This window comes from Sinohyriopsis cumingii, chromosome 14, assembly GCF_028554795.1.
Source record: "Sinohyriopsis cumingii isolate HCF-2022 chromosome 14, ASM2855479v2, whole genome shotgun sequence".
NCBI lineage: Eukaryota > Metazoa > Mollusca > Bivalvia > Unionida > Unionidae > Sinohyriopsis > Sinohyriopsis cumingii.
In genome coordinates, this window is record NC_142974.1 from 126,967,803 (window position 1) to 126,993,097 (window position 25,295).

The 25,295-nt window shown below is 41.2% G+C and overlaps 1 pseudogene; it reads right to left on the reverse strand.

The window, feature by feature from the left end:
- Positions 1–4,986: 4,986 nt before the first annotated feature.
- Positions 4,987–25,295, reverse strand: LOC149784801 (uncharacterized; annotated as a pseudogene).

A 25,295-nucleotide genomic window follows, 5' to 3' on the forward strand; every position in this document is an offset into this window, starting at 1 on the left:
TCTTGGGTTTTTATCTACTGCTGTAAGAAATAAAATTCTTCGTAACCGTTTTAAGATTCATCTGTTGAATCATAAAATAAATGTGTTCAGATATAATTTGAGAGGTATCGTGTGTTTATATTATTGATTGGAATTACAAAACAAAAGCATCCTTGCCTTCATGAACTAAGACACTACTTTTGATTTGTGTGCATTCATTAAAATTCATTACGGAAAATATCACTTTGATGCATCAACAAAAGTTGACACATCAACCTATTCACGACCCCTTGTATATGGTACATCAGCACATGCAAAACTATTTAAGTTCATTCTGAATATTCTTCAGTTATGAACTTGTGAAATAATAGTATGATTGTTATAGGAAGGTAACTCATAGTGCTGTAAGTTCCTCTAAAATTGTCACTTTGCAAATTAGAGATACAAATTATTGGTTAATTTTTAAGGAACTGACTGTATCAGCTCAGTTTGCATCGTCAGCTTACAACAGCACAACAAAGTACGTTATTTCTTTGTGTAATAAAGACACTAAATGATGACCTTTTTGTTTAATGTCTGAAAATAAATAATTTTAAAACAGATTAAACATAAGCGAGTTTGATACGCATCCTTGTCTGTTGCCAATATTACAGGTGAGGAATTCTGTATCTCCTACTTTCCTCGGACACATGAATGTAGAATTTTGTAGATCGAGTATAGAACTTTGAACGACTTTCCACCAATACCTTTCTTGACTAAGCAATTCGGTAATTTTACATGATCAATATATACAACAGTCTTGGAAAAGTGTACAAAAAGACAATAAAATTACATCCTTTTCTTCCCTCATATATTTATATCTAAATCATTGTTTAAAACTGAGAAATATAATCTGTTACTTAGTATCCTTTGCGGAATACTGCCCGAGCTCTATACCTTTGTCCCTAGCCTCGTAACACTGTACAGCAATGATCTATGATTAGATAATCATAATGAAAATATTATTACACCTAAGTTATTTCAGCATGTTGTATGGTTGTGCTCTGCAGTCTTTGCATAGAGTTAGATAAATAAGGAGACAAGACTTATCCGGGATTTCTTCACTGATTATTCTGGATATTTAACAAGACATTGTGTGCGTGAACTTTGTCCGCGATTGAAAATAGAGATTTGTGTGTACATGATTTTTGTCTTATTTGTAAGATAGAAATAAGTCATTTACTGATATCTGAATTCAGGGAATAGTCTTAATTATAAAGTTAGAATGTTCTGGAAAAGAACTTGAGACCGACATCCTGGCCAGTTTATTATATCTTGGGTTTTTATCTACTGCTGTTGGAAATACAATTCTTCGTTTCCGTTTTAAGTTTCATCTGTTGAATCATAAACTGTTGTATTCAGATATAATTTGAGACCAATCGTTTAGATAATCTATTGATTGGAATTATAAAATAAACATAGACTTCATGAAATAAAATGTTACTTTTGATTTGTGTTCATTCATGAAAATTCATTACGGATAATATCACTTTGATACATCAACAAAGTTGACACATCAACCTGTTCACGACTATATGTATATGGTGCATCAGCACATGCAAAATTATTTAAGTTCATTCTGAATATTTATAATTGTTTAACTTTTGATAAAACATTATAATTTGTATTGGGATATAACTCACACCGTTGTAAGTTCCTATAAAATTGTCACTTTGCCACATTGAAAATAAATGTTTGGTTAATTTTACAAGCTCAATTTGCATCGTCAGCATACATCAGCGCAACAAAATACCATATTTTTTGTAGTAAAGATAGCAGATTATGACTTTTTTTATCCGAGGTCTGAAAATAAGTAATTTTTAAATAGATTAAACTGAAGCGAGATTACTATGCAGCCTTGTCTGTTGCCAATATTACAGGTGAGGAATTCTGTATCTCGTACTTTCCTCGGCAAACATGAATGTAGATTTTTGTACATCGAGTATAGAACCTTGAACGACTTTCCACCAATACCTTTCTTAACTAAGCATTTCAGTCATTTTACATGATCAATATATACAACAGTCTTCGAGAAGTGTACAAAACGACAATAAAAACTACCTTCTGTTCTTCCCTCATACATTTATTTATAAATCATTGTTTGAAACGCAACAATATAATATATCACTGAGTAGCCTTTGCGGAATACTGCCTGAGCTTCTATACCTTTGTCCATAGCTTCACACCACTGAGTGAGGCATTGGGTTAAAATACAGCTAAACATTTTATTCACGATATAAATGAGAAAAATATCCTTGTGATTGTTAGGGTTATCTAAAGAGTGTTTTCGTGCAATAAGAAATATAATGTTTAGGGTAGTTGAAAATGTAAATAAAAACTGGAACATCATCATTCCTATTAGTCCCATAAACACATTTATCTGCCAATTTGCCACCTAAACATCTATCATCCAAGTGGCATAAAATGTAAAAATAATTCCCATCGATTCCTCTAATGCTTCTTAATGTTAGTCTATAGAATGATATCAATTCCGAAATGTTTCCCAAGTGTCACCTGACAACTGCTTGAGAGCAACACATAGGAAATAAACATAACTGAAACTTACAAACAAAAGTACTCAACATGTCAAATTAACAGACCTACTAAAAGCAACTGAAACACTATATCCTTAGTGTTTATTCTCATTTCAAGCTTTAGAAACACAAATGCATTTAGTCATAGAAGTCACATTTGAACCCAGTATGCATGCTCATGTGGTTCCTCCTTTGCCACTGTAGCGTCCCGAGCTTTAGGTCTGCACAAGGTCAGCTTTTACTAGATGTCAACTTGGGATTTTATTCACAAGACAGGAAAGCTATTTAAGATTCAACAATTTAATAAACGCTAATAATGGTAAATGTTAACGGTACCCTATGCATGAACGGATCAAGAATGAAGTCAGAAATAGGTATGAAATAGGTCCAAGCGATTAGACAATACCTAAAATTCTTTAATTACCTAAATGTGTGGCTCAGAGCAAAGTTAAGAACGTACATAATAAAACAATCACTGGAAACAAATAATGTATCTCTCAGGAAAGAGTACAACCCAAAACGAATTGAGTTGAAGAACACGAAAAAACGATACCACTCGAATGTGTTTCCCAGTGAGTTTAGTATTGTTGTGGTCCAGAATACACTACTACTTTGAAATATAAATTTAGAATTGTTTTTCTTCTTTATAGGCAACTTAATGACACTTCAATGTAATATGGAAATAATGAATACTCCCTGTAGAATTAGTGCAATGAATGCTCCCTTCTATATTTGTTTAGTCATTTACCGTGTCAACAGTACTGATATTTTAATATATATATATATATATATATATATATATATATATATATATATATATATATATATATATAGTTGAATTTCCATATGCAACAATTATATAACAGTATAGTCGATTATTGTTTTATCACTCGAGTCAATATAGATGTAGGCCATTGGTTCAACCAACGCTATTGTAGTATAGCACTGTTAACTCTACGGGGTGGGTGGGGTGGGTGGGTTTCAATCTTAAACATTGAAGAATATATTGTAGATTTATTTCATAGCATTTGGAATATTATATCGTCTGTAATGGTTTATATTGGTATAATGTGATCTTTATAGTAAGCATACCGCTTTCGTATTAACTCTATTTCACTGTCCTCTTATTTGATATTGATAGTCTCTCTGCCGGTCGGAATGCGTCTGCCAAAATACGGCACACGACTGGTATTTATACCCTTGAGACCCACTGATCTTACGCAGAGATTGATTGGAAAAACCTTGGTCGTAAGTGCGTGAGGGAAACACACGAGTATATCGATTGACACTTAACAACACCTTAGAAACGCTCAAATGTATTATGGCGTGTGAATTAAGATTCGCACTTACACAAATACTTTGGCAGTGCAGTTACTCTATATTTGGGCACTTGATGTGAAGATATTCACATCAAAACCTTACTCTTTATCCCAGAAAACGAATATATTAAGCTAAATAGTGTTAGAGGATATAAAAGACCAAAACACAACGACCAGAAAGACCGATTTGAACCAACATTGACAACTGGATACAAACCCATACGAAGTAAGTGCCAACCACAATCCCCCAAATTAACAATATATTAATAAGACAAAAATCACTAAACGTGATATTAAAACATTTTTACAGTTATTTATTGTGCCTAGCAACCCTACAAGTCCTTTATGTCTTCTGTATGTCTTAAAACCTATCCCATTTTGTTTGACCACTGATATATATATATATATATATATATATATATATATATATATATATATATATATATATATATATGAATTACTGAAATTGAATATTTCATGTTGAGAAGTATGAAAATCATGTTTAAATGAGCCACACACTACTTATATTTTATAACACCAGAGTTTATCACAGCCACATATACATTTCATCATAAGCTTCAAATCCGATTTATCTCCAGCATCAATCCTCATTTGCACTTTAAAATAATTACTCTGTCAAAAAAATATGATAACAAACGTCACACATGAATGGTTCGCCAATATGGTGTGTACCTTTTTGTAACCTCTTTCAATAAACATTGTATCACAACCTTCATGTTTATCTACAGTATGCAAATTCGTCCTTTTCGATGCGTTATTATTCCCAAAACTATTTTATCAAAATCTTAACATCAACCTATCTATCTATCTATCTATCTATCTATCTATCTATCTATCTATCTATCCGTTGACGCAGTCACATTTGACTATTAAGCAACGAGTGGTACGTGGTCAAAGATAAAGTAAAGATGGAAGTGATAGGACAGTCAGAAGAGCAATGATAGGAAAGGCAGAAATAAGTAAAAGTGTGTCAGTGTACGTTTTCGTCCCTTCATACTCAGACCAATCCTGCTACCGTAGCGGCAATGAGATATGGAACCTCAACCGGCATAGCCCTGAGAATCACTAGGTCTTACTTGTAGCTGACTAGTTCATTAGAATGTGATTTTGGAAAGCTCCTGCTTGGGAGATACCAAGTCAGGAGCTTCTGCAATTATTGATGGTAATTTGTTCCAAGTCCCTATTGTACATGGAAAGAAGCTGAACTTGAAACAATTTGTCGATGCTGACTTTAATTGGAACTTTTTCCTGTGGTTTGCCCTAGTTTGGCTATATGCCAGGGTCAGGTATTTGTCCGCTGGTATGTCCACTAGGTTGTTCGCAATCTTGTATATCATGGTTAGCTGGTCCTTGGTTCGCCTGAGTAGTGTATGGGGGCGATTTCAGCGTCAAGGGGATTTTACTGTTAAAATAGGGTCCCGGCCCTTTGGCGTCAAGGGGAATTTAACATGGGAATAGATCGTGGGCCTGTATAGCGTCAAGGGAAATTGAACATGGGAATATATTTTGGGTCTGTATAGCGTCAAGGGAAATGGAACAGGGGAGAGGGATATAACACACACGCACGCACACACACACACACACAATAGACAACAGACATTTTTTTTAAAAAGGGGTAGGCATGAAAGTCAAGGTCTTTTCGAGGCATATGAAGGGGCCTTGAAAAGGGCCTTTGGTTTTCTACTTCTTCTTCTAATTTCTTCTATTCCTCCACAAGCTTGTTATTTTCTCTCCTACACTTTTTCTCTTCTTTTCTTTCTTTTCTTCCTCCTTTTTCTTCTTTTTCTCCTCTTTCTTCTTCTCCTCTTCTTTCTTCCTCTTCTCATTTTCTTCTTCCTTTTCAATTTTTTCATTCCATGCTCTCATCCTTATCCTTTCCTCTTCATCCTCCTTCTCCTCCTTTATTTTTTTCATCAGATCACTGATGATTTCCTTTAGTTTTCTTACGTTGTTGATCTCCATCTTTATTCTATGTGGACTATAAGAATATCGATCCTCGTCCAGTCTTACTAACATCTGCTCCATTATTCCTAAATTGTCCAAAACGTCTTGCAATTTTTTCATTTTATCAAGGTGGTTCGAAGCCATCTTCTTTTTTATTCTTTGTAAATGGTGCGAATGACGAACGTTGTGGGTTCTTATATAAAACGCGCGGACGTGAAGGAAAACATCCCTACTTTTCTCTTCTCATATTATCTAGACAAATAATATAACCATAATCTACTATCCACACACACGCAAAGCAGCCAAATCAAACCCAAACTATACTATCCACACACGCCAAGCAGCAAAAACATAACCATAAGCTACTATCCACATACGCAAAGCAGCCAAATCAAACCCAGACTGTACTATTCACACACGCCAAGCAGCAAAAACATATCCATAATCTACTATCCACACAAACCTACTTGAGCACTTACAAAACCCAATAATCTACTATCCACACAAACGCACGTGAGCGCTTACAAAGACAAACACGTACACTCACACTAGGAAAAAAGAGTCAGTGTTTATATTCACACTACTCTACATACACACATTGGCAATTCGATTACTATTTCTTTTCTAGAGTATGGGGTAGCCCTGAAAAGGGCTGTTTTTTATAACTCCAGGGCACCTGGTTAATGGTTACACCTCCCTGGCCTGGCACCGCAGACACATCTGAACCTGCAATCTTTCTCCCAGTTTACTCTTTTGACTGGGAGCGCAGAGGGAGGATGATTGGCTTCAGCACCCCAATCATCTGTCTCTGGAATATTGTAGGACATCCTCTCTCCTATTTTCTTTTCCTCCTCTTCTTTTTTCCTTTTTTGCTCCTCTTCCTCTTTTATTCTCCCTTCTTCAACAATGGCCTCTGCAGCCAGCTCATTCACTATATGAAAAGGGCTGGGGATTTTTTGCGTGTGAACTTGAAGCTATGGCCATCTTTTAGGTTCTAAGATGGCGGCCTCCTCTGACGATAGGCTTTCTCCCAGGATAAGGTCTGCTTCTTCGGAAAGAGAAGAAGAACTCTTTGGTATCGATACGAGAGTCGACAAAGCCACTGTCAGGTTCAGGTTGCTGCTGCTGCTGCTGCTGTTTCTGAAGTATATACTTTTCTGTCCATTCTTCTTTCTCCCTGTTAATTTCTTCTCTGAGGAGCTCTTCTATCAGGTCTTCAGTGACTTTTAACATTCTCACATTCTCTATCTCTTCTGGCTTCGGTATCCGACTGTGTCTGACCCTATGCAAATTCACGTCGGCTTCGTTTAGCTTAGCTAGTCTGGAGCACATCTTCGTAGGAGGATGAGTCGACAATGGATGGTTAGACTGGAGGGTATCCCGGCTTTAAAGTCAAAGCGCGGACGTGAAGGAAAACATCCCTACACGGTTTTCGAGTCGGAACGTTCAATGAGTGTCATGAGTGGGATAGTAAGAGGTCAAAGAGCATGAATAAAGATTCCTATAGCAAAACAAACCACAAAGACGTTTTTTCTTCAAAACACAACAATTTTTATTCAAAATTACTTAACACTAACAAGTAACTATAACATTTTAACAATAAGCAAACGATATAACATTAAACATTTTTTTCAAATTACAAACATTTATTTTTTCAACTAACACATTATTTTGGACAGGGCTGACAACGTTGTGAATGAAATTGTGATTTCCACTGTTGGAAGTCATTAGGCCATTGATGGACAATACGTTTCCTAGCTTGAGACAAAAGATAAGCATAATGGTCACAAAACCATTTATCTACTTTCACATCGTTTCTAGAAGACGAACTACGATCAAAATGAGTCACTAAATGTTCTAAGGAATATCCCAGGCTGCGATGATTCAGAAAATACACACAATATTGTCCACACACCAAGGAATCTGTGCCTTGTAATTTCACATTATTGAATCGTGTGGTCTGAGTATTTCTTCTCATAAAGTCAATGATATCGTCTTCCAAAGGAGGCAATCCATACGAATCGAAATATTCCACACATCCTTCTTGAGGAAAGTACACGACTACCCAGTGAATTCCTGGGAGATGACTGTCGTCCGTGTTGATCACACAAGCTTGATGGTCTTGAGGTTTGTGATGAGGGAGTTCATCTTTAGCACATACGACAGGATTCCAAGAAGCAGTGTACGAACTGTGGTTCAAAAGATAATAAAGTTCCCAGGTATCCATTTATTTGTGTGGGTTTTTTTCTTCTTCACAGGTAATGATAAATGATCAATTCGATCCTGACTTTTTGCTTGAAAATGTCTGACAAGTAAAAGGCGTTTAGCTTCGACTTCTTACTCTGGTCAAAGAGAGATTCGATGCGACGGCACTCCAGAGACGTTAATGGAGGAGAAGAATGTTTATCCAAGCCTTTATACCACTGATGCAACACGAATTCTATCTCGATGAGAACCCAAGCATTGTCCAGATATTCGTCCAATTTTTCTTCTTGACTCAACATCAGACATTTATCGTGTTGAATTTGACTGGGATGATCGTTGTGACATCCATAGCACTCTTCCATGATCAATTCTTTCATTTTATCTGCCAGGACTGTAGCAAAACAGGAGACCAAATGGGCTTCTTGTTCTGACCATCTTGACTTCATCATGATAACTTCTTCGTCTTTGTCTTGGGATTCTTCTTCCACAGTCTCCTCACATTCCATGTCTAAAGTTTCTCCACTAGGTAAAGAGGGATAACAGTCTTCCATTGCTTCTAATAGTCTAGAATGACTTCTCTTAAACTGTTGATTTCTATGGTATTGTCAAATTCCAAATTCTGCATACAGCAGGACGTTCACTGTGTCAGGTAGAGGATTAGTAAACTGAAGTTCCACTCAAATCTGACCGGATTTTATGAGGTGGAAATGTCCCTCGTCGCTGCCTTGGTCTGGAGTGAAATCAAAAGCCCACAAACCGTAGCCTCCTGCATAATCCTCGTACGATATGCCGTGACTGGTGTTGGTTCCTAACTGTCCGGTGGCTTCGTACAGGGACAAGTACGACCTCAAGTAATTCCTGTCACCAAACTTAGGCTCAAAGGGTCGGGTACACAAGGTCTTGCCATCGCGACTGACTTCGATCTTGGCTACCTTGCAATGATGAAACAGGAAAAGATTTTCGTTATGGACTCCGTTGAAGGCTGAATTCTTGACGATCACAATGATCAAACGCTTGGGTAACTGGCCTTGGAAAAGATGATCTTCGATCATGTATCGCTGTCCAGCAGGAATAGTGAACGTTTTTACTTCCACGCGTCGTATTGGATACTTGGAGGTCGTTCTGCTCAAGGTGAGACTGATGTCATTTCCCACTTTGGGTAACACTTCCAGGCGTCCCACGTACAGCCTGGCTTCTTGGATAATGGTTTTGTACTCGTTAGCAGGGGCCATCAAATGGAAATCGGTACTGCTACGATTCAGTCTCAGGCGAATATCCACTCCGTTCAGCAAATACTTTTCTTGCAGCCACATGTCCAAATGCAAACGACCCATCAGTTCTAAACTACGTCCTTGCAGAATTTTATTTCTACGTGTGTTAAATCCCACATTGTGAGGATCGTCATCTGCTGTGAGGGCTGTATCGTTAAATGTGTTATCACCCGCTGTGTCAGGTTTCCATACCACGCAAGCATCCAGATGAGTATTCTTGGCTTCTTTTCCGTACGTCAAGAGATTTTCCAGGTAGGCACGATAAGGGTAAGTATCCATGCTGCTGCTGACCAGTTTGTTATTCAAGTACAAGTCCACTTCGATGAACAAGGAATGTATGAAATTATTGACAGGAGCTACTCTTGCTTCGCCTCCTGGATTGGTGTTGTCCGTTTTGATCACTTTGACTTTCAAATACAGGTAACTGCTATTCAGATCGATGTAATCTTCGGGCTGACCTTTGATATCAAACTCAATGGAGCTGAATCGGTCAAAGAGGAGACGGGGTGAAATTCCACCCATTGGGATTCCTGCATGGTCATCATGGTGGATGCCATGGCAAACAGATCTAGATCCGACTTGGAACAAGCGCAAGACTCTCGGTGAATCATTTTTTCTCTTTCTCAATAATCGAAAACGTCTAAGTCTCGAACGGTTTTTCTTTTCTTTGTCTTTCTAGCTTTAGACGTGTGAAGTCTGGTGAAAGGGTGTTTTCTTCTTTGTCTCTTTCTGCTTTGTCTTTGCTGTGGCTTCAGGGAAGTAGGAATGCCTCACTCGGTAGCGTGTAGGGCATTTAAATGTGTTTCTCGACGGCCTAAAAGGTCTTTGCCCGTTTGCAACAAGACATGTTTGCCTGCCCTCAAGAAAGCTTCTTTGGGGTTTTGTTTGTCGATGATGACATTTTGGAGAAATTCTTTGCCGTGTGTCAATGCCGCATCTTTCAAGGCGTGCAATCCGCGTGTCACCATCGGTTTCAACACCGGAGCTACCGAACGAAAAGCCGATTTTAACATATCTCCTAAACCGTGTCCTCGCTGTCGAGCAACCCCTCGGTACACTGGATACATGACTTACAACTCGTTAGAGAACCGTTTTCGAAAATGGAGTTTCACCGTGACTTTCCCTTTGGTGAATGGAATATTTTGTCCCAGATCTCCTTTTATAGCAATGTTGACCCTGTCCAAATAAGACTTGCTGACAGGCAAATAGTGAGGATGTACAAATTCGCGGTGGACGTGGTAAGTGTTTCCACCTTTTTCGTCAGCGAGCGTGGCAGAATCCACTTTGAAAGGAATGACACGCAGTAACGGTACAGAGGTGTGTCCCACCACGACATACTCTACCACATCGGAGTACACAAAGATCAAATTTAGTCCTTGGTTCAGTTCTACCGGGGAACGAAATAACTTGGCAAAAGAATCGCTGTCGGAAATAACTGGGAACTCGTTTTTCTTGATCATGACCATTCTCATGTCCATGTCCCCCCCAACATGTCAAACAATTCAGGACAAAATAAAATAGACATGATTTTACCTCCGTCAAATTTCATCAGGAAGCGACGAGCTGATTTGTGGTATTCCATGGTGATACTTTTTCTGACACTTTCCCAAGCTTTAAGAAACACGACATTAAATCTGGAGGTAATGGTGCTGACCAAATGTTGACCACTAAAATAATAGGCTGGGGAAATGAACAAATGGTAGGACCACTTTTGAGTTTTGTCATCATAGGTTTTGTGATCACATTTGACATGGGTATTCAAGTACTTTTGCATTTGCTCGTCATGAACTTCCAGCGTAAAAAAAATTTTGATTACGAAGGGCATTGAGGACTTGGGTCGGGTGAATGATTTCTACCCAAGCCACTTCCCAATGGGCTTCGTGATCTAATTGGATAGTCTGAGGTAATTTGACCGTGTAACAGCACAAAGTGTTCTTGGGAAACACCTCCATGGAACTGTCACTGGGTAAGGTTAAGTAAAATTGGTTGTTATTGCTCATAATTCCAGAGTTCTGTGGGTGTCCGAGGGGTTACTAGAAGTCACAGGCGTGTCTCCGCTCAAAATAGGATTGTTTTTTTTTTTGGAGTGGTAACTGACACTAGCACTAGGCACAAGGTTCCCGTTGTTCCCGTTCGATGTGAATTTCAGGAAGGGATTGGGAACCAGGTAACCGATGAAACTGCTCAATAAAATGGTCCACAATTGTTAGTCTCCTTGTTGTTGACTCAAATTGGCAATGGCTGCACCGATGACACAATGCACCACAAAGATTTGGCAGAAAAAGACGATTTGCGTTTTAGGCACACGTTCTCCACACCACACCCACAAGGGTTGTTTCTTTAAATCTTGCAGAGAAGAACTGGGTGAAGGAGTGGTCGCAGTAGTTGCATCTCTGTGAAAGGGCATGATGGTCACTTCTTTTTATAGTCGATGACTTGCGAAGCGTCGATGCAAGAATCAAAAATTGGTTGGATATCCTTTCCAACGTCGTTTACCCACTTTACGGGTTCTGCGTTCGAGAATGCTTTCGATGTCGTACACGTCGTCTTCTTTTTTGGTGACACGTTGTAACTCGGGCAAATAAAACGTTCCTTTGAGCACTTCTCCATTCATGTCTTCCAATTTATAGACAACAGGATCACGGCCATGCACTCGTCCAGTGACACGAAACAATTCGGTAGTCCAGTTAGGTAAGTAACCTTTGTCGAAAGTGCGTTTGGTTTTGCCAGTGCGTACCCAATCTCCTACGGCCAACACTCCACTTTTCTTGGGGACAACCCTCGTCGGGGACGTACCAAACAGGCGATCAGACACCAGCACTTCGTTCTCGGGAGTCACCAATGCTTCGGTGGTAAGATTGGTTGTATGCTTGCACCAGGTGCGGTAAGTTGTCGATGTACTTCAGAGTGTGGTGATGCGCAAAATATTTCTACATGCGTTCTTTCAAAGTGCGTTGAAAACGTTCCACGATGCTGGCTTTCGTTTCAGGATTCTCGGTGGTAAAAAAATGAATATCACGTTTCTTTAATTCTTTTTGGAAGGCTTGGTTCAGAAATTCGGTACCTTTGTCCGTTTGCCATCGAAGAGGGTGACGACCGCTTTGTTTCAACACTCGCTGCTGGGCTCGCACTAACTCACTGCTCGATTTGGAAGTCAAGGGTACGACCCAGGCAAATTTGGAAAAGACGTCGATGACACAAGACAAATATTTGTAGCCACGATTGTAGCTGGCCAAATCAGAGACATTGGCTAAATTGGCTTGCCATTGATGATCGATGCCTTCCACTCGGGTGCGACTTCTGGAATACTTGCGTCGAATGGGTTTGTGTAAAGTGTTGGCATCTTGTTCTTGTAACCATCGTTGCACTTGAGGTAAACGGAGACTTTTCAGTCGAGTTTTGGCAGCACGATACAATTTTTGAACTCCTGCGTAACCTGCAGGATGGGATGGATCGTAGTAAATGCTGGCTAGCACTTTTTCCATTTTGTTTGTTAATAAGACACCCACTCTTGGAGAATGCTACTCTTTTTTTCGTGGGGTATTTTCTTGGTTTGTAATGCTTTACGTGTGCGACCAGCGATAGGTGTCGATGAGGAAGATGTCTGAGCGGGGGATATCGGTTCTTGTTTCACTTCTGCCTTCAGCTTCTTTTTCTCTTCTGATGAAGAGGGGGTGGTCATCATCTTTTTAATCCATCCAATTCTGGAGGTAGGTGGTGTTGTTAACTTGCGCACTTTTTCTGGTGGAATTTGAAACCCTTCTTCTTCTTCTTCTCCTTTTTCTGTCTTGGTCACTGGTAGTGGTGGTGGTAGTGGTGATGGTGCTGCACTTTTCGTCAAGGTCATAAAATCTTTCAGAGTGGGAAGAGCTGTTTCGTCTAAAGCTTTCTGGTGAAAGAGTTGCAGTCGTTGCAAGAGTTGACCGTACTTTTGCGATTTTTCTGTTTCGGACAAATCTTGGCGATCCATAAAGGACTGCAATTCGTGTTGTAACTGGGACATCTCGCTCAAATGGGGATTGGGAGATAAATGCGGGGGGCGTTGTTCTTGCCAACGATGGTATTCCATCCATCGTTTGTAAGGCACAAAAGCTAGTTTTCGTCCTTCCATTGGATGTCAGGGGTTGATTCCGAGATCATGGGACTTCAGAGGCCTTTTTATCTTGCTCCCACCAGTCCTCCCAACATGGTTCCCAAGACTCCTTTCAACAATGGGCCTAACAAGAGGGGTAAAATTCCTCAACGTTGGACCAACATCTTCTTGTTTTGACGAATGCGGATTTTCTTCTGAACCATTTGGCGAAGAACGTGACGATGTTTGTCTAAGCATTGTTTCTGGTGTTTGGACAAAGGGATTGTGAATTTCAACACGTTCAAACAACATTCACACACGGTATCAATGACCTCTTTGGAGGCTGATTGAATTAGTTTTTTTTCGTAGAGTGGAGAAGCTTTGGACAGGACAGATAACATGTCCCCATGTTTGACTAAACGTGCTGGCAGTCTTTTCCTTTTCTTTCCTTGGGGTTTAGAAGAGGGATGTTTTCTGGAGGGTGACATCTTTGAGTCTTCAGGAGCACCAAAAACACTGATACCCCTACTTGGTCACAGACCTATTTTATACTGGAACGAGTCGGCACTGATTGTCTTTACGTCGTATTAACTTGAGGACAGGCATGGCACGTCGTGCAGGGGTACGCAACGGACTAAATCGAGCCAGTTCTTGCTTGGACAAATCCAGTAAACTTTGTATCATGCCCGATCTTTCTTGAACTTTGATTTTGGGAGCAGGTACTTTGTGAGCAGCGGCCACTACCGCTAAATTGGAGTGTCCTGCCACTGGGGAAGTTCTTGTTGTCATCAACGTCTCCAAGTACTTTTCAGTTCTTGGTGTCATCAACGGAAAAATGAACGAACCTGAGGCTACCGGAGACACGGTCACCGTCGTTGCAGGTCGTGGTTTGCGAGTATAAGGCTGCGTCCTGGCCGAAGTGACTCTCTTGCGACTAGTTTTCTGTGGGCTTTTCTTTTTCTGTGGACTTTTTCTCTCCTTCTTTTTCTGGGGACTTTCCTTTTTCCGGGGTGATGACTGGTAAGAGGAGGGTCCCGCCACTGGATAAGTTCTTGGAGACACGGGTCTCCTTGGGGACCTGGTCTTGACACCGTGTCTCTTTTTCTTCTTCTTGGAGCTTCGTTTGACTTTTTTCTTGGGGAGAACTTTGGGAGCATTAGGATCCCATCTTAAGAGAGAGCGAATGATGACCCCTTCTAGAGTACCGCTCCCTCCAGGTTTTTTGGTTTGAGTGTCGATGTGGGGATCGGCCAGTTGGGACAAAGCAACTTTCTTTCGATCAAAAAAGCGTTTGGTTTGATGAGGAATCTGAATGATCCCTTGCAGTAATTGACGTGCTGTGACCGTAAACCATCGTAAGACGTTGAGATTAAATTCTAAGACACGAGCCCGTATTTGTGGATTTTTTTCTCGACTGATGCCATACAAGGCACGAATCAATTTGACGGGAAGATGCGACTGAAGGGACGTCATGTTGAGACTGTGTGAGACAGACGAAAAGTGTCTGAGGTTTATATAGATTTTTTTTGTAGGGGTTAAGTCGAGGACGGAGACGTGTACAGGACAGGCCCTCCGTCTTGGCCCCAGTGGTGAAACAATTGGGTACGAAATCGCAAATCATCGGGAGTAGTAGGTTTCAAATCGACGAGTAAATAAGCGTGTGGAGTTTGAGTGGCATCGTCGTACGCCTGAGTGAGCCAAGGCATTCCTAACTGTTTGGTTAAGGCTTGCACTTGCGATTTATCTCGAGGGCTTTTAAACAAGACCACGTAATGCGCATTGAGACTGATGGTGCGATGGGCTTTACTTTGTTGAAACAAATTTTGAGTGATGTAAACGACACTGGCATTACGATGATGCCCTTTGCGAGTAAACCACAGTTTAATTTCTTTTTTGTCTTCTAATAACATGTCGTCGAAAATGACCAAATGGGTTTGACTGGAGTCAGAGACGATTCCGTCGTCTTCTTTAGGGATGCCTTCCACAAACACAATGGAATCGCCTTGACTTTCTCGCAAGAGGCTGTACGCCGATTGCCACTCTTTGTAACACCACACGATGCGTTGAGGTGGATGATCGATCAAATGATGTTTATGTTCGATCACACGTTTGACGAATTCGGTTTTGCCTGAACCGCTAGGTCCAGCAATGAGCATGTTAAAGGGATGGCGAAGATACAAAGCCTCCCAAGTGGCACGATCGAAGTGTTGGTCGATGACTTTGACAGTAGAGGAAGAGGGAGCAGAGACAGCAGAGGTAGCCATAGTGTTAGGATTGTCTCTTTTGACACGAAAACAAACAAGACAAGAGTTTATATACTTTTTTTCAAGACACGTTTATTGAATGTTTTAAACATGAACACGAAAGACAAAAATACATAAAAGCCAAAGGCTTAAGTACAACGATAAAATGCATATGAAAACCATCAACGTGGAATAGAAACAAGTTTCTCTGCAACATGTTTTGGGTAATGTTCTGACGAGTTCTATAGGGGGTAAGGTCACACAAGTGTCCTCCCGAAATGGTCTTTCAGACATGTCCACAACAGCCCTGTCCTGAGTGACGAGTTCTTCTTCTGGTACTGTCACTAACACAGGTTGAAAAGTAACTTTTTTCCTTGAACAACTCTCGTGCATACTGGGCCACTTCTTGGGTCCAAGCCTCAAATCCCCCATTTTGCCAGGCACGTTCATCTGTCTAATGGGGGTGTAAATCACAAGCCACACACACATCGTCATACACGTCTTCGGTAGCTAAAAGTTGACGAATCTTTTTTTCCTGTTGAGGTCGAGAAGTATCCAGATGAAAACGCAAGGCTTTAAGCAAAAGGAGTTTTTCGTGACCATTTAAGGCCATTGGGGTGGTAAGTACTGATCGTAAAGAGTCCACAAGGAATCGGCTGGTAAACGAAATCCCAGAAAACAAGTCACTAAGACACACACCACTTGTCGACCCAAATTGAACGGAAACAGTTCTTGTAATAATTGATGGTAATGATCCACGGTTTGAATATGGTCATTGAGTTCCTTCCAAGGAATCTGTTCAATCACATGTGATAAAAGTCGTGGCATGGATTCCTGTTTTTATAGTCTCTTTGTTTCGGAAGCAATACACGTACTTTCTAGCCAGAGATCTTCGTTCTCCAGTTGGAAATTTAAATGCTCCAAACTGTAAACTTCAGAGTTCGATTAGAAATTTCCTCTTCCGCTAAGCAGATTCCACGTAAAATATGTTGGTAATCCTTTAACTCGTCTTCCTCAATGCGTTGCACTAGGTGAATCTCGAAGTAACCAAAATGAAGAACATTTCGATCATTCACTAACTCAAAGTGTTGAACAAGGTCTGACCACTGAAACAGTTTCTGACGAATCAGTTCTCTTATACCATTCAGGTACCAGTGGTTAAACATCTGGTGACTTAACGGATGCAATTGTTCTTTACGTTTGACTTGTATTTTGACCAACTCTCGGTAAATGCGTTCTCTCAACTCCACAGGCAAGTCACAAATGTTCTCTAGCAAAGTATCCATGAATAGGTCATACTAAAAAAACTGTTTTGTTGTCGTAGACAATAAGTGTATTGCCTGGTCAGAGATGGTTTTATTCCAGTAGCAAATCTAAATGGTTTAGTCACTAACTTGCACTTTACAGTTCGTTAAGAAGTTTCCTCTTCCACTAAGGTGACATTCTGTAAAAGATGTTGGTATTCCTTTAACTCTTCTTCCTCTGAAATTTGTTGCAGTAGGTCTACCTGGTAGCAAATAGAATCATCCGTAACAAAACATTTCTTTGAACGACGGGATAGTTGATAAAGGTTGGACCAATGAAACACTTTCAGACGAATCAGTCCTTTTATAGCATTCAGGTACCAGTGGTTCAACCACCAGTGACGTAACGGATGCAATTGTTCTTTACGTTTCACTTGTATTTTGACCATATCTCGGTAAATGCGTTCTCTCAACTCCACAGGCAAACCACGAATGTTCTCTTGTAATGTATCCATGAATAGGTCAGTAGGTACAATTCACAATCTTCTCCTAGAGCAAAAGTAATCCACAGAGTAAGTAATTTCTGACCATTGCCACTCAGGGTAACGTCCAAGAATCTCATTGAAATCTTTTGATGTAAACGGTCTAGAGTGATATAATAGGATGAATGCACACTTGACCCAGAGAAATCTAACACACTGGTTGACTTTTTTCACTTTCCTATTGTGAATTTCTCGGCACAAAAGTTCTACAGTTACCCATTGAGATTTCACTCTGGCAAGCCCCTGCCAAACTTCCTTGGAAATCTTCTCTTGCAGTTTTTTAGGCAATGATTCAATATCATTGTTGAAATGGAGTTTAAATACTGGTCTCGGTGATGTCCATCATTTGACTCCTAGCCAATCTGGTTTCTTCTTCTTCAACGACATGGTAAGCTACTTCAATGTCTCGGTCCTACTAAGGGTAAGTAATGACAATTCGGTGACCATCGAGCGTGTTCTAGGTAGGCCGAATCTTGTGGTTCCCAGTGGTGAAGTGACACACCGCAACTGAAGCACTTGACTTTATCCCCTTCACCCAAGTAGAAAAATCCGGCTCTGTCTAATTCTTCGGGAGTCGGTCCTCCCAGATACTTAGGCCATTTTCCTTTGAACGATTGAAGACGATTTTCAAAGTCGCAGTATTCCGACAAACGCACAGGGAACGAATATTCGTCTTTCACAGGTTCGTTTCGATGAGGCTAGGGTGACATGGACAGAAGTTTGCTCAGGGCTGGATGACATCCATACGGGGGAAGACGTGAAGGTTGACATCCACATTTAAAATGAAACCCAGTAAAGTGTCCAAGAGGACGAGTGGCATCGCTTTCGCATCCCTCCGGTTTGACACGCACAGCATCACTTTCCATAATAGGGGTAGTGACACTAAAGTTCCCATGATGCTTTACTGCATCGCTAAGGTCACAACGTACAGCATCGTTCCCATCGCAAGGCTCACAATCGCAGTCGTCTGTAAACTCCGTTACGCAATTACAATGGTAACCGCATGGACACTTGCAGTTTATTTCCGGACATTTTCCGTCGCAATGCATGGGTCTTATCCATCCAATATTAGTCACACTAGGGGAAGATAAAACTTTTTTACAATCCCCGAACTGGAATGTTGTCTCTTTCAAAGAATTCATCTTGTTCGCTTGGTCTTGGTAGTCACAATGAACTATCGATCTTGGACATTGTCCCTTTTTATATACAGACCAATACCAACATGTCCATACGGTAAGGTGAAGTGATTGGGAAGTCGCACTCGCTTCTGGTACACGATTTAATAGACTTTTTCCAAGAGTCGACTGACGATGTGGTGAGTGGGTAAACGTACAATCTTGTTGGGTTGATAGGTGGTCACTTTGAAGTGGTCATCTTTTCCAGAGTGTAAGGCTTCTTTCAATACCCCAAAGATCACCACTCGACTGGTACGATAATTCAGAGTCAATCCTTTCACTTTACACTTCGTGTACACTTTTCCTTTCTTGTCCCGGTATTGGCAGCAGTAATTTTTAGGACCGCCACTTGTCGTTGGGGTGCTCGTCTGTCCAGGCTCCTAAACGGTCTCCTTCGATGTCAGGGTGCTGTTGACTCTGGTGATCGATGTAAATGCAACTGTCCGTGTCAAAGTACAGGACGCGTTCCCCTAACAGTTCTAAAGCTTCGGACACTTTTAAGCGAGCATGAGCTGTCACGTAAGCCTCAATGACGACATTTCCAAAGAGGTCAGCTTCTACAAAGTCCAGATCTTCTTCGTAATTGACTAAGATCAAATCCTCGCGAACGACGTCCACGTGTTTCATGAATTTGGTTTTGTCGTGAATCATTTGAAAGTAGCGGGAAGGTTCTGTCAAATACTCCGTCTTGGGTAAACACGGTCGTTGTGCCATTTTACCCCACAAGCAATTTAACATCACTTTGGCAAACGATCGCCTGCCTTTGTTTTTCTCGATGTGATCTAAAGTAATGCCTTCTTGTATCCAGTATTTCTCTTTGAATTTAATTTGGTCTTCGGGAGTGTGACACCAGGAAGGATAGCCACTGGCTTCATGCTTCAGTTTCAAAAAGGCATCCACGTAGTCGGCGAAAATGCCATTCTGCTTGGGGTCATTATTGTGGTATAGTTTTGTCTTGGGAAAATGACAAATTTCTTACACTACTAACAGTTGGTATCCCATGTCCATAGCTTTGAACAATTCTATGCTGACACACGTCCCCGTTAAGGCACGTTCTTCCTGGGTGTGCTGACAAGGCTGGTCTTGGTTGCACGTTTCGGCACAAGTACGGCACAAAAGAAACATCAGTTTGTCTTGACAATGATGAGGTAGTACGGGATGGTACAAGTCGGTGGGAGGCAAAACTTTACATTTGATCAAGCCTTCGTATTGACGAATGTTTTTCAGGTCGATGTGTTCCGTTAACAATTGTGGGTGCCCTGCAGGAAAGCGATAATATTTGCACACGTAAGGATACAGCGAACACACGTCCAAGTATTTGATTTCTTCTCCTTTCTCTTCGTCGGCTTGGTACAGCAAACAGGTGGCATTGGTCCATCCCTCGGATTCAGGGGGTCCATGAACTGGTAGCTTTCCACAGTGCGTTTAAATTCGGAATCGGTTTTCAAACGGTGATCGTATTCGTGTTCCCACATTTCCACCACTTGGTATCCTTCCTGTTCTAACTTTAGGCGTCGCTGACAAGTGGCCTGGTACAAGTCTTCTATGGTTCGTTGTAAAAACTGATTTTTAGTGCAACGGTCAGGGTAACAGACGGGACATCCGTGAAATAAGCAGCCGTTAAACTCGTACACGATCTTGGGGTTTTCTAAGTCCCAGCCATCGACCGAATACGTTCCGATGGTCTTTTCACCCCCTCCGTTGCGGGCATGCTGAATCCATTTGTCTTCCTTTACACACAAGAGATGTAACCAGCGTAGGGCTTTGACCGAGTATTGACGTTTGACATAGTTGGTCGTTTAAGGACTGATATCAGCCACGGTGTTTTCAGGCATGAATCGTTGCCGGTACACTAAGGAACACGCTTTGGCAATGGTGCAAGCTTCTTTCAAAGGATCGACTCCTCCGTGTTCCATGAACAGTTCTCGAAATTTTCCACAGCAACGCCGTAAAATGTCCACGTCTGAACGACAATACTTTAGCATTTCTTCCTGAAAGTCAAAAGGGTCTGAGGCGTGAGCCTGGTACCAAGCGTAGAAAGCTTCTCGTTGTTCGATACGCATGTTGTCAGGGTCGTAATATTGAGCCTCGGGCAAATGGGGTTGAACGGCGTGTTGATTGGCTTCCATATTGAAAAAGTGTGGAAAGTACCCTTTAGCCATTTCTGGCATTCCAAAAGTTTTAGGCATTCGACTCAAAGGCATGGCCAAATAGCTCATCGAATCTTTAAACTGCACTTGTCCCACTTGCATGAAAATGATTTTGACTCCGTTCAAAGTGACTTTAGGAGGCTCGGTACCATGTTCCGTATAGTATCTGAGAAGAAACTGTCCATCGTATCCGGAGAAATTGTGAGAAATCACTATGGCATGACGATGACAATCTCCGTAACGTTCGATGTCCTCTTGGTTCCACGTCTTGTCGATGGGGTCTAAGACCCATTGTGCGAAATCGGCTAGCGTGTTCGGTCCCCGAAAGATTTTTCACGCCCTCCAGGAGCCTTACTGCAGTGAGGGCAATAACTGAAGATAGGTTCTTGAATGCACTTTTCGCAGGCTAGATGAACCACGCAGAAATTAGGAATGTGAATGCCAGTCTCTTGCATGCATTCAAAATCGAAAAAGATGAAATTGCCTTTCTCTTTGTGACCATCCTCTTTCTCTTGTTGGGGTTGGTATTTTTGCATGTAGCATTGATGTGGTGACAAATGTGACATTTTTTCTTTCCTTGACATACGTGTCTCTTGGCAGTATTGGTATGTAAGCTTTGTCCACACGTAGGGCACAATCTCAGCAGTTGACAAGCACATTTCTGCTGTGAACCTTGCGTCTTCAAATGTTGTTGGTAACAGGCAGGGCTGACAAACGTGCGCAGACAAGCAGGACAATGCACTCGTTCTTGTCCTTCAGACAGCGTTGAGAGGCCAAACATCCTGAGCATTTCGATCCACAATGCTTGTGTTGCTCTCGATTGTTATAGCCATAGTCATATTTCTCACAGTAATAACTGTATCCTAGGAATGCAGTGATACTGGTAATAGCATCGAAATGTTCATCGTGATGATAAAGGTGAATGTATTTTCCTTCCTTAAAGTCTTGGCCTCGAAACAACAGAGGCCCGCGCACTTCTTGAGGGTACACTTTCAAGGTGTAGAGTGGAGCTAGGATATCTTGCAATTTTTGCATCTCAGGAATGCCACATGGCGTCTTTGGACAGGCCAGCTTGTTGCAACAGGAGTTCTGCTTCGTTTCGTTGTTTGGCTCGGTCCGATTGTTGAATAGATTTCCAGGCTCTTTTCCATTCTACCGAGTCGTTCTTGTTGGCATAGGTTCGTCCCATCACGATGGCTCGGGCTAAGCACATCTGGTCTTGAGGGTTGTTAATTTGGACGAGACTTGTTTTGGTGCTGCGAAGACCGTTCACCAATAACACCTTTTTGCGGTGTCCGGTCCCTTGAGGAGGAGAAACGTGGGTCATGTCCAGTGTGGCTTTTCCATCGGTGATGTCAAACTGGTCATTGGATTGTTGTACGTCTTCAATCTTCTCCATGACTTTGGAAGCGGTCAATTCTGCAGGACTGCTAAACTCGATCCAAACAGGGGATTTCAACCCGTCGTGTTGTATGGAAAGTCTCAAGCGATCGTCTTCTTTGGGTTGACATTGTCGCTTGAGTGTTGTGAGCAAAGAATCCCACATCTCGGTGATGAACCATTCTGCTTTCTCTAACGGTACGTCGGACTTGAAATCTTTAAACTTCACCGTGTATTTGTAAGCCGTGGTCCTAAATTTTCTAGAGGGACGCTTTTCCGTCTCTCGAATGGAATAGTACTTTTCAGGGTTGACTAAGGGTGGTGAACTTTGTTTAGAGGAAAACTCTCTGGCTTTGGATTCTGGTTCACTCATGTCCTCTTCAAAATCACTAACATGAATTTGTGCCAAGACTTCAGCCCTGGTACGAGGCGATAGATCACGTTTCTGCCTCTTAATTTCTTCTTCTTTCTTCTTGAATGAATTAGATCGTTTCATCTTGATAGCAAAACGTCAAATGACTAAAATTTAAACACCATGGGTTACTTTATAGTCATGACAGACCAGCGTATATAAAGGGTGTGTGTCTTGTCCTTCCACTATTCATTTCACTCTCAAACCGAGCACAACGATGAATTCATCAGAACATTGCGAGGGGTCATCCGAAAGTTTTCGTCAGACCAGCCGAGGGACTACTCACCCTCCTATCGAGATAAAAGTCAAGATACTTGCTATATCTGTCAGAAGAAAGGGCATTGGTCTTCAGAGTGTCCAGACCGTCAAAAAAGAAAAAAAAAGGGTTAGAAGAGACAAAAGTCAAGATACCTGTTATTATTGTCAAGAAAATGGACATTGGTCTCCAGATTGCCCTAAGAAACAAGAGGAGTCAGAAGAAGAGAGGGATTCTGGACAGGAAGAAGAGGAAGAAGAAGAAGAGGAAGAAAGCAGACAGGTGAAGAAAAAGAAACAGAAGAAAAGAAGAAGGGAAGAAAGTGAGGATGAAGAGGAGGAAAAGACTGTGACTGCGAAGAAATTCAAAAAAGAGAGAGTGAACAATGAGACAGAAGAAGTCTATGAATTTTTTAAAGTGTTATGTTGTGAATTGTGAATTGGATTGTAAATATTTATAAAAGAATAAATTTAGGTATAAAAGGTAAGTGTCTTTGTGTTCTGATTTTAAAATAAGAACCTATACTCACGCACTCATAATCAGACACGTACTATTGGGGTAAAATGGGGGCGGGTTGAGTTTAAATGGATTTTGGCAATTGAAAGACTATCTCTTCCAGAGACATGGGTGGCCCTGAAAAGGGCCTTTTTGGTGTATGGGTGAGTTTAAACAATCAACTTTAACTACCTTAAGCCTTTGCCATGGCCAAGGCCTACTTCTGGACTGCGTACTGTTGATGATGATGATGATTTGGTTGAAATCACTAAGGGTGGTACGGTAGGCTTAGTCACAGAGTTGGAGTGTTTAGCTCGGGAAGGTAGTATTCTCTTCGGTCGTAATAAAGAAGTCTGATACATTTGTTTCAGACTTCTTAACTCCGCTAAAATGTCTAACAGTCCCGTGACCGTTTGACTTTCACACCCTTGTTTCTTTGCTGCTGCTGTTTCTTCTTCTTCTTGTTTTTTCTTCTGTTGCTGTAGGAGAAAAGCTTGTTCCGCTTCGTTTTGCTGTTGTATAAATTTCTCCAATTCTTCTTTCTGTCTCTGTCTAAAATTCTCCACGTGCGGTAATGAAGGAGAAGGTGATGAAGGTTCCGGAACAAATTCGTGCGAGGTAAGAAAATCCACAAAATCCCAATTCACCTCTTCTGAAAGTAAGTCCGGGTTCCCTTGGGTAGTCTCCACGGCTGGTGCACCCCAATTTATCGTTTTCTGAGTTTCCGTCATGTTGAAAACCTGTTGCATGGATTGACTGCGCACAGGCGCTAGCGAATCTATATAGGACATGTGACGTCACAGACTGCTCTCTTCGGATTGGACGTGGGCTGACTGAATTTTGTAACGCGTGTTTGGATTGGTCAATGAACTCAATCCGTTTCAATCCTTCCTCTCCCTATAAATAAGTGCAGTTCACTGCATTCCTTCACCTGTTCTCGGCACCCCCAACATGTGGACCGACGTGCAATCATCAACTCTTGTCTCTTCCATGATGTTGTGGACGGACATACCGATGTATGTCCGATCCAAGTGGACTATTGTTAGGATGACAGAAACAAGCCTGTGAATGAGAAGGATTTATGTGGAGAGGCAAGGATGCCTAAAGAGGGTTCTCATTTACGGTCCTTAAATCAGACGTAGTTTGAGGACAGGAAAAAGACCAATGCAGTGCCCTCTGTGTTAACAATAAGGTATGTTAACATAAACCCAAAGGCCCTTTTCAGGGCCCCTTCATATGCCTCGAAAAGACCTTACTTTCATGCCTACCCCTTTTTTAAAAAATGTCTGTTGTCTATTATGTGTGTTTGTGTGTGTGTCTGTGTGTGTGTGTGTGTGTTATATCCCTCTACCCTGTTCCATTTCCCTTGATGCAATAGAGACCCAAAATATATTCCCATGTTCAATTTCCCTTGACGCTATACAGGCCCATGATCTATTCCCATGTTAAATTCCCCTTCACGCCAAAGGGCCGCGACAATTTTCCCCATGTTAAATTTCCCTTGACGCCAAAGGGCCGGGACCCTATTTTAACAGTAAAATCCCTTTGACGCTGAATCGCCCCCATACACTATTAGCCTGGATTCGAGTGATTCCAACTGGAGATGGTTGAGCATTGCACTGACACTGCTAGTCTTATGATATTTATTTGTGGTAAACCTAGCCGCTCTCCTCTGAACCATCTCGATCTTATTTGTTAGATCTTTACTATGTGGGTTCCACACACTGGAGCAATACTCAAGACCTGGTCAAACCAGAGTGAAATATGCTGCACTTTTTACTTCTTCATTGTTGATTTGGAGGTTGCGGCGTAGGAAACCAAGGTTACTGTTCCCTTTTCTCACTATCTTTTCTATGTGCCTTTTCCAAGAAAGGTCTCTAGACAATTCCACCCCGAGATATTTTGTTGCCTGCTCATTGGCTAACTTGTGCCCCTTGAAAGTATATTCGGACAAGATTGGTGATTTTTTCCTGTAAACTCTTAGGATGCTGCATTTTTCTGGATGGAACGACAT